The sequence below is a fragment of the Natator depressus genome, chromosome 24 (genome assembly GCF_965152275.1).
Source record: "Natator depressus isolate rNatDep1 chromosome 24, rNatDep2.hap1, whole genome shotgun sequence".
Lineage (NCBI taxonomy): Eukaryota > Metazoa > Chordata > Testudines > Cheloniidae > Natator > Natator depressus.
The window spans coordinates 15,512,899-15,522,973 of NC_134257.1; positions in this window are offsets into that span (position 1 = coordinate 15,512,899).

Consider the following 10,075-nt stretch of genomic DNA (forward strand, 5'->3'; position numbering starts at 1 on the left):
CAATGATTCCCGAGTACGTGCTACTGGCCTGGTGTGGTAAAGTGTCCTACCATGGTGGACGCAATAAGTCTGCCCTTCCCAGAATCCTTTTGCAAAGGCTTTGGGAGTATATCCAGGAGAGCCACAAATGCCAGGGCAAATTAATCATTAAACATGCTTGCTTTTAAACCATGTATAGTATTTTAAAAAGGTACACTCACCAGAGATCCCTTCTCCGCCTGGCGGGTCCGGGAGGCAGCCTTGGGTGGGTTCGGGGGGTACTGGCTCCAGGTTCAGGGTGAGAAACAGTTCCTGGCTGTCGGGAAAACCGGTTTCTCCACTTGCTTGCTGTGAGCTATCTACAACCTCATCATCATCATCATCTTCCTCGTCCTCAAAACCTGCTTCTGTGTTGCTCCATCTCCATTGAAGGAGTCAAACAACACGGCTGGGGTAGTGGTGGCTGAACCCCCTAAAATGGCATGCAGCTCATCATAGAAGCGACATGGTTTGGGCTCTGACCCGGAGCGGCCGTTTGCCTCTCTGGTTTTCTGGTAGGCTTGCCTCAGCTCCTTAAGTTTCACGCGGCACTGCTTCGGGTCCCTGTTATGGCCTCTGTCCTTCATGCCCTGGGAGATTTTGACAAATGTTTTGGCATTTCGAAAACTGGAACGGAGTTCTGATACCACGGACTCCTCTCCCCATACAGCGATCAGATCCCGTACCTCCCGTTCAGTCCATGCTGGAGCTCTTTTGTGATTCTGGGACTCCATCATGGTCACCTCTGCTGATGAGCTCTGCATGGTCACCTCTGCTGATGGGCTCTGCATGGTCACCTGCAGCTTGCCACGCTGGCCAAACAGGAAATTGAAATTCAAAAGTTCACGGTTCTTTTCTTGTCTACCTGGCCAGTGCATCTGAGTTGAGAGTGCTGTCCAGAGCGGTCATAATGGAGCACTCTGGGATAGCTCCCAGAGGCCAATACCATCTAATTACGTCCACAGTACCCCAAATTCGACCCAGCAAGGCCGATTTCAGCGCTAATCCCCTTGTCGGGGGTGGAGTAAGGAAATCAATTTTAAGAGCCCTTTAAGTCGAAAAAAAGGGCTTTGTCGTGTGGATGGATGCAGGGTTAAATCGATTTAACGCTGCTAAATTCGACGTCAACTCCTAGCGTAGACCAGGGCACAGCCTGGGGACTATTCTAACTGAGCCCGGCCAAGGTCCCCGTGAGCCGTGGTCCCCTCTGTGCTGCCAGGACCCTGAATCCCATGAGACTCCACCGTCAACGCCCCGGCCTGTGTTCACCCTCCTCTAGGAGCCGGGAAAATCCTCTGAACCAAGCTCATGTCCACAGCTCGTCCCCCAGCGGGCTGCGAGCCCGGCTGCAGCCCAGACCCCACTTAGGGCTGGGAATTGCTGCTGTCAGATGTCGGGTTCTCCTAACTTTGACTTGACCCTGGAATTTCCTGCCTGTCTCCTCTTTGGGATTTGAAATCTCCCTTGTTCCCCACTCCTTTGCTCCTGGGAATTGCTCAGCACGTCTCACCTTTAACCCCAAGTTAACCGCTGTTTTTTGTCTCGGCATTGCCACTATTTTTTCTAAAGTTGATCTCGAAAAAGAATTACCCAATCCCTGCATTGCGGAGCTATTTATTCCCAGTCGAGTTCTCCAGTAGAGTGATGGCCACGTCACCCCAGCTGGGGGTCTGGCCCCATTCATTCCAATGGAGCTACGGCCACTTGACCCCAGCATAGGCGTCGACTCCATGGGTGCTCCGGGGCTGGAGCATCCATGGGGGAAAAGTGGTGGGTGATGAGCACCCACCGGCAGCCCCCCATCAGTGCTTCCCCCTCCCTCCCTGCTCCTCCTGCCCACCGGGGCACAGTGGAGAAGAGCGAGGATGCAGCACACTCGGGGGTGGGAAGAGATGGGGTGGGAGCAGGGCAGGGGTGTGGCCTTGAGGGAAGGGGTGGAGTGGGAATGGGGCCTGGGGCAGAGCCAGGGCTCGAGCACCCCCCGGCACAATGGAAAGTCGGCGCTTGTGGACCCTGCTGGGACCTGCCCCCATTGAGCGATGGCTTCTCTTTGTGCAGCCGTGCAGAGGGGTCTCCGGCTGGTCGGGATTTCGGAGGAGCTCAGTGGGAATCAGCTTGGGGAGAGTCCAACTGGCTGTAAATATCCTGGGTCCATCCTTGGAATTCCTGTAGGCCCAAACAGAGAGCCAGTGAGATCCCTGCTCAATGGGCCCCAGGGCCAGGGGGGTGGGTGCTGCCAGGACCGGACACTCTGTGGCTGGGGGAATCTCCCCTGAGCCGGTAGCAGGACGGGGTCTGACACACACACGTAGGCAGCGCCGGTTCCACCCAGCAGGGGGCAGGATTTGCAGTGCGGGGGGGAGATGGGGAGGCTGCAGCCGCACCCCGCACCCAGCCAGCAGTGGGTAGTGAAGTGCCGGGGGAAGAGTAACAGACCCTGCACTCACCTCATAGCGTGACTGCGTCTCTGGCCTGTGGGAAAACTCAGCACCTCATGGGAAAGGGAAAATAGTTTCTGTTATTAGATCTGGGTCCCCCGAAACCACCAGCCCCCCTGAACCACCAAACCCCTACCCCCGACTCCCCCCAAATGTTTCCTACGAGCCCCCCCACACCACCAGCCCCCTGGATCCCCCAAGTGTCTCATGAGCCCTGCAAACCGTCAGCCCCCCGACCCCTGTAGCCTGTATGTTTATTTGAATGAATGCCAGTGATGTGACATTACAGCAGTGAGGGGCCGGCACTGGTGGCTACCGTCTCCGTTCAGCAGAGTTCCCTCAGCCTGGTTTCGATCCAGTGCTCACCAGGACACAGGGAGGCCCTGGCCAGTGACACAGACAGTCGCGGGAACAAGGTCCCCTGTTTCGTCTCAACTGGATTAAAGTCACCAGCTAAGTGACGACTGTCCCCGCGTATCCAACTCCGAGAGCGATCCATGCACCAGTGAGAGCTACACACGTACTCGCAGCCTCCCACACAGGGCGAGGGGCTGCTGGGTCCCCCATGGATCGATCGTCCGGAGAGGGATGGTTCCCGCTGGAGTTTCCCCAGAGCAAGCTCAATGTCCCCGCTCTGGGCCCCCCCTTTTCATAATGCGAGTCTGCCTAGAGAGACCTTCTGTGCATGGACCTGAAAGTTTCACCCCATTTTCCCTTATGGGTCTGGGTCCCCATTGTTGACCGGGAAATTGAACAAAATGGACGTGAATTGGGTAGGGCCCTGGCTATAGGTTGTGTCGATTCTCTTTGTTCTCGTTAGCACGGACACACGACCCGTAGCCGGGGCTGCAGACACACGCTGGAGCCAGATTGCCCCTTGGCGCCTCTTTGCCCAGCATCTCAGGGCATCGGGGTTTTCTTCGCTCACTTCCTTCTGTCAGCGTCTCTTCGCTCCGAGGCCCAAAATAGCGAAGCTAAAACCTTGCAGGCCTTGGCCCACAGGCCTTGCGTTTCAGCCTTCCTGCCTGAGCTCTCGAACACAGCGGTTCTCAGACTGTGGGTCAGGACCCCAAAGTGGGTCACCACCCGATTTGAACAGGGTTGCCAGGGCCAGCATTAGACTTGCTGGGGCTCAGGGCTGAAGCTGAAGCCCCAGATACAGCCCCACCTGGAACGGCAGGGCTCAGACTGTGGCCCCCTCTGTGCCCCGCTTAGGGGAGCGGGGCTCGGGCTCTGCCCCCTCCCGGGGTCATGCAGTAACTCTCTGGTCAGAAGGGGGTCACGGTGCAATGAAGTCTGAGAACCGCTGCTCTAATACATGGTTATTCCTTCTAAACACCAATCAGTCTCAGACCTCTATAGCTTTGTTTTTCCCTCCCCCCCAGCTTTTGAAAGTATCTTATCTCCTCGTGGGTCATTTTGGTCAGGGGCCAGCGAGGTTATCCTAGCTTCTTAACCCCTTACAGGTGAAAGGGTTTTTCCTCTGGCCAGGAGGGATTTTAAAGCTGTTTACCCTTCCCTTTATATTTATGACAGCTCCCACCTGCCGCTGTCCTCTCCCGAGCAGGTAATGAGCCCCCACGTTCAGGAGGACAACGAGGAGCAGGATGGCAACCACAATGCCGGCCATGAGGCCGGGGCTCAGACATTGGGACCTGCCATAGCCTAAGGGAAGACAGGGGCTGGTGTCACCGGTGTGGGGCGCTGACAGCCCGGCCCAGCACGGCCCGACCCAGATGGCACGGAGCCCGGCAGGATCAGAACCCACAGCCCAAGGGTTTGCCAGCCTGCGTGTTGGGCATGCCCCAGCCAGACCCCGTGGGGTACCAGGGACTCTCAGGACCTTCCCAGGACGGTAATGGGGGGCGAGCGATATTCCCCAGCGTGCCTGGCTGTGACGCCTTGAAGCGCCAGCTCCGATTGCGACCCCCCCAGCCTGGCGTTATGCTTGTCCCAGGCGAGGGGACGTCGACGGGGACACTGCTGCTGAAACGGCAGGTTAAATTCACCGGGTCCCCTTTGTGCAGGTCAGCGCCGGGTGTGGCCGTGATGTTCGCGCCTTTCGGGGTGTCTGGAAATGGAGGGAGAAATGGGGTTGTTTGTCCCAGGGTGGTGTCGCTTTAAATAGGCGGTGAGCCTCGGGGGTGCTCACCGTGTTCACGCTTTAGAAAGCAGCCGTGCGTGTGGGTAGCTCGGCCTGGCTGCCGCGTGTGGTTAACAGACACGTGTATTGGGGCCCTGCTGGCTTGTGGGGTCCCTCCCTGATCATCGTCACTGAAAAGCAAACGACACTTGAACGAGCGGGAGGGGCTCTGGGGCAAATGGGCACTTTTCAGAGACAGAGTGGGGGGACCTGGCCCAGAGAGGGGAAGAGTTTCAGGGCAGGGGGTGAGGGGTAGGGCCTGGCCATGTGGCTCCAGGGCACCAGAACTGGCAGGGGGATAAGGGACAGGGGGTCCCCCAGAAGGGTCAAGGTAGGTGGGCAGGGGAGTGAAGGGGTAGGGCCTGGCCCAGACAGGAATGGGGCCCCTGGTCAGGTGGGGGAATGAGCTGGGGCCCGGAGGGGGTTGAAGGCCCTGGGCCGGCGTGTGCGGGACACAAACTACATTTGTTGTTGCTGGGCCCAGCCATAGGAAAGATGCAGAGGAGCAGGGGACCCAGCCTGGAGCCAGCGGCACTGGGGTTGACCAAATGTGGTAACTAGGAGGTGTGGGAGGAATTTGACACCAGGGCGGGCGGGGAACGAAGCAGGGGGGACAAAGTGGGTGGGGCAAAGCAGAGGGGACGAGGCGGCTGGGGGCGAGCATCGCTCAGTGGTTTGAGCATTGGCCTGCTAAACCCAGGGTTGTGAGTTCAATCCTTGAAAGGGCCATTTAGGGATGTGGAGCAAAAATTGGGGATTGGTCCTGCTTTGAGCAGGGGGTTGGACTAGATGACCTCCTGAGGTCCCTTCCAACCCTGATATTCTATATGATTCTATGATTCATCGGGGACGACGTGGTGGCACATTGGGCTGCTCCAGGAGGCCGTGTGGGGAGTATCGGGGGCTGCGAGGGAGGAGGCTCTCGCCAGCCCTTGCTGCTTACGCTGAACTTCGACCGATTCCCTGGCAGAGAGGCTCAGATACCCCCAGTCGGGGCCGGACACCCAGACCCCGCATGCGTAGCTCCCTCCGTTGGAGACAGCTGCCTTCTCAACACGTAAATCCTGCCCGGCTCCTGACAGCCACACGTCCCCGCGGGACCAGATGTACCTGGCGACAGGCCGCAGGGCAGCAGCCTGGCAGTGCAGGGTAAAACTGTCGCCTCCCCTTAGTGCTGCCTTCCCTGCCGGCCACGACACCTCGACCCTGGGCACGTTGGGGGTGACTGAAGGGAGAGTCGGGTGAGAGTTCGTCAGCGGGGCCCCAGGACTGAACAAAGGGGCAGGTCCCTCCCCGTCCAGTCCCTCAGGGGGAGAATACTTGCTAGAGCCAAATGAGAGTTTTTTTCAAGCAATAAAACCCAGGAGTCCTGACTCCACCCCCACCCCCCGCACCCCGCATTCACCCACTAGACCCCACTGCCCTCCCAGTCTCAGGGACAAAACCCAGGAATCCTGATCACCAGCTCGCCCCGCCCCTGCTCTAACCATAGTCCCTGCTCCACTCCCCGTGTCAGGGATAGAACCCAGGAGTCCTGGCTCCCGCAGCCCCTGCTCTAACCATGCCATGTGTAGAAGCAGATCTCACCTGTCCCCAGGGGCTGGGATTGGTCAGAATCACACTCATCCCTGTATCCATCCACCTGGCATCTCAGCGCCGAGCTCGGGGTCCACCTGGGATGGGGATATTCGCAGCTCGGTCACCCCAGCCCTGCCCGGGGTTTGCTCTGGGCTCCACCACGCGCCATCTCAATCGTACCAGGAGGGGCGATGGGGGCACTTGGCCGTCATGGAGCAGGTGAGGGAGGGTCCCGGTTGCATTCGGCGCCCCAGGGACGGCTGGCATAGATCGTCTGTGAGGAGAGGAGGAGTCAGGAGCCATTGAACCCTGCTGGGGCCCTGGGCCTGGCAGCGCTCCCAGGGGCCGCCGCCTGGCTGCAGAGTGGGGAGCAGCCCCCAGGGTGTGGGCGTGACCCAGGCTGGGACCTCTGGTGGCCAAGGCAATGAGGGCTCGTGGCAATGGGGGAGAGCAGCAAAAGTTGGCCTGAGACATGGGGAGTGCTGGGTCTGCCCGGAGGGGGAACAGCTGCCAGTCTCAGACTAGAGCCCTAAGTGGGACTGTTTTTGATTATGTCCTGTTCCTGTTACTCAATTTCCCTGCTTTGTTTTTTGCATTTTCATTCCCCTTCCAGCCACAACAACCTTAGATCCCGCAAATCCCGCAAGAGAGACAGATTCCCCCAGGCTGCTAAAACCAACCAACAAACAGACAGAAACCGGTGGGTGAAGATCTGATCTGTACCCATGGAATTCTTACCTCTGAAAGAAGAAAACAAATCTTGCTTGAACCAAGTACAAACACACTTCAACTCCTGTTATCACAGAACGGGTCTGACCTGACTTGGGTGGGTGCATTTCCCCAGGTTTGGAGCGAGGGAGATAAACATGGAGAGGAAAGAGAAGCTGAAATAAAATATTTAGCTATTTCCCCAGTAGGCGATTCTTGGTACATTTATCAGATTTAGTGTTTCCTGCCAAATACCACAATCTGTTTTTTTGCCCATCTGATCCCACCCACAACAAAGCACATTTTACCCGCTCCCGCTGTTCTGGGGGGGCGGGAGGTCCTGCAGGGTCCCAGTCCCACTATAGGCTCCACCTGAGAGCCCCTCACACCTGCTGCATTACGCTGGCTGCAGGGTCAGTCTCAGCGGCTCTTCAGCACAGGCCAAGGGTTAGACAGAGGTACGGGGATGCGGATCTGACAACAGCCTAGGAGTCTAACCCACAAGTCCCCCCTGTGCTAACCACTCTCCCCCCCTTCCCCTAGAGCTGGGGAGAGAACCCAGGTTTCTTGGCTCCCACTTGGATTTGGAGCAAGGCAGAAATGGTTTGTGTGTGTGTGACAACCCTCCTTTGTGAGTGCGCACTTGTGTGTGGCAAGCGTGAGTGACCCAGGGTTCTCGACGGAAGTTGGTTACCTGAGACATTAAGCCGCTGTCCTGACAGACTTGTCCAGCCCTCACTCCTGCCAGGGCCCACTACTTCAAACCAGAAGCAATAGGTGCCCTGATCACTGGGGCGCAGCCTCGACACCTGCAGGGAGCAGTCGTGCTGGAGGTCCCCCAGATAGCGGGCGCGCCCCTTGAAGGCCACGTGGACATGAGCCTCATCCGAGTGATACACGGTTTGATCCCCGTCCCATGTCTAGCTCACGGGACTGACCGTCCGCCCTGCGGGGTAAGTGAAGGAGCAGGGGATGGTTACGCAGGAGCCGGCCCCTCCAGCCAGGGGCCCTGGTGCGAGTGTCACGTTCCACTCCTGGGCGGACGCGCCTGCTGGGGACAGGAATCGGGGATCAGACCGGCGCCCGGCCCCTGAGAGTTGGGGAACCCGCCCGCAGGCTGGGCTGCCGCACAGATCCCATCGGGGGAGACCAGCATCAGCTCAGCCCCCAAACCAGGGGCTTTAAAACACAATCGGGGAAGTTCTGTTGTGCGTCTGTCTGAGCCCCCCGCCCTCTCCTGGCTTGGGGGTGACAGAGAGCCCAGCCAGCACTCCCCTGTGAATTGGGGAAGGGGAGTTTGGAGGTGCCCCCTCCGCCCAACATCAACCTGTCCCCTGCCCAGCAATTAATCACCCCAGCCCCCGAATCACTCCTGTCCCCCTGAGTTCTCCCATCAGTCCAGGCTTAACCCCCCCCCCCGCTCCCCGGCCCCCACATCTGCCCAGCCCCACTTCAGTCTAGTCCATCCTCTGCATCCCACTTCAGTCCTCCTAAATCTCTGCTCAGTTCACCTGCTCCAGCCACCCCCTTCAGTCCAACCTCCCTCAGTTCACCTCCGCATCCCCCCTCAATTCAGCACCCCATATCACCCCTCAGTGCACCCCTCATCCCCTCTCAGTTCAGCCCCCCCCATAGCTGGGTGTCTGGCCCTTGGGCCAGAGGCCCTGACTGCAGGATGAGCCCCACTGGTGAGGGGTCAGTTTACGGTTCCCAACTTTGGTTGGACAAATTCTTGGAGTTTTCATAACATGACAATTTTTAAATAAAGATTAATCTTTCAATCCTGGAGGGTTGGCAACCATAGTTCAGGCACTTCCCCCGAGATCAAGGAGCCGGGTGCGGACGCAGGCGGGGGCCAGCCGGGCCAGAGAAGGGTGATCTGGTAGCGTAGGAAGCAGAGCTCTCCAGGCCGGCCCAGGAGACACCCTGAGAAGCCCGGAGGCAGGACGGGGCGGAGGGAAAAAGGCAGCCTGGGGGACGAGAGCGGCTGAGGCCCTCGCTGCTCAGCCCAGGGTGGCCGGGGCTAGACCAGGCTGACTCTGCCATGAGAGCCAGGCGTGTTCTCCACCGGGGTGAAACCAGCAGCGAGGACCCGGCCGCTCGGGGTCAGGTTCAAGGCCAGACACCCCCTAGGCTTGAACTGGAGCCGCTGGTGCGAGTAGCTGGGACTTCCCTGTGATGGAACCCATTTCCGAGCACCCTCCTGGCAGTGTAGACGCACTCCCAGGGCTGGGGAAATGGTCAGGAGGCAAAAGGCAGGGACCGCACCAAGGCCATCTCTGTCCAGGGCAGAGCGCTCAGCTGGCCGGGGGATCAGCCGCTTGTCTGCGCCGGGCGATGGCGTCCAGTTGGGGGATTGGCCGCGTGACCAGGTATTTTACACCTAAGGCCCTTCATAGAATAATTTCCTAACCAGAAGGGAGTAAAGCTTGGAGATTGACCTGACGGAGCAAGGACTGGTTGCATTTCTAACCCAGTGTGTTTTGCGGGCCGTGTGTGCAGGGCTTACAGTCTCAGGGTTGAAATGCAGCCACCTCTCAGCAGGGACACGTGGCTGTTTGGCAGCTCACAGCAACGCAGAGGGCAGTTTCAGGGCAGGACTGGAGGACGGTTCCTAAGTGGAGCTGACATGTGCAGGGAGAGTCAGGGAGGTGGAACAGAACAAACCGCTTTGGGGTGTGGCAGGGACCCCAGGGGGACATTCTGACCCCTTGGGAGAGAGCCTTTTTGGGAAGGGGTAGCACAGGCACAAGGGGGCAGGGTCGGGGTTCAGTTTCTCAGCTGGATACAGCAAAGCCCCAGAAGCAGAGATCAGCCCTGACTGCGAGGGGAGAGCCCCTGCTACAGAGCCCCCATCCTTGCAGCGCCTTGTCGCCCTGCCGTGTTCACTCCCCATATCTTACATCATGAACTCGTCAGGCAGAGCCTGGCTGTCACGCTATGCTTGGGAAGTCCCCGATGTATTTTCAATACTACCCCCAGTTATGGTGTGACAGTGCGGCCCAGTGGCTGGAGCACAGCGGTGGGACACAGAGCCCCGGGTTCTACTCCTAGATCTGTCATGGACCCACCACTGCTCCTCCCTGTGCCTCAGTTTTCTCTCCCACCTATTGTCTATTTTAATTATAATTTCTTTGGGGCAGGGACTGTCTCTGGCTGTACCTGGGCAGCCACTGGCACGACGGGGCCC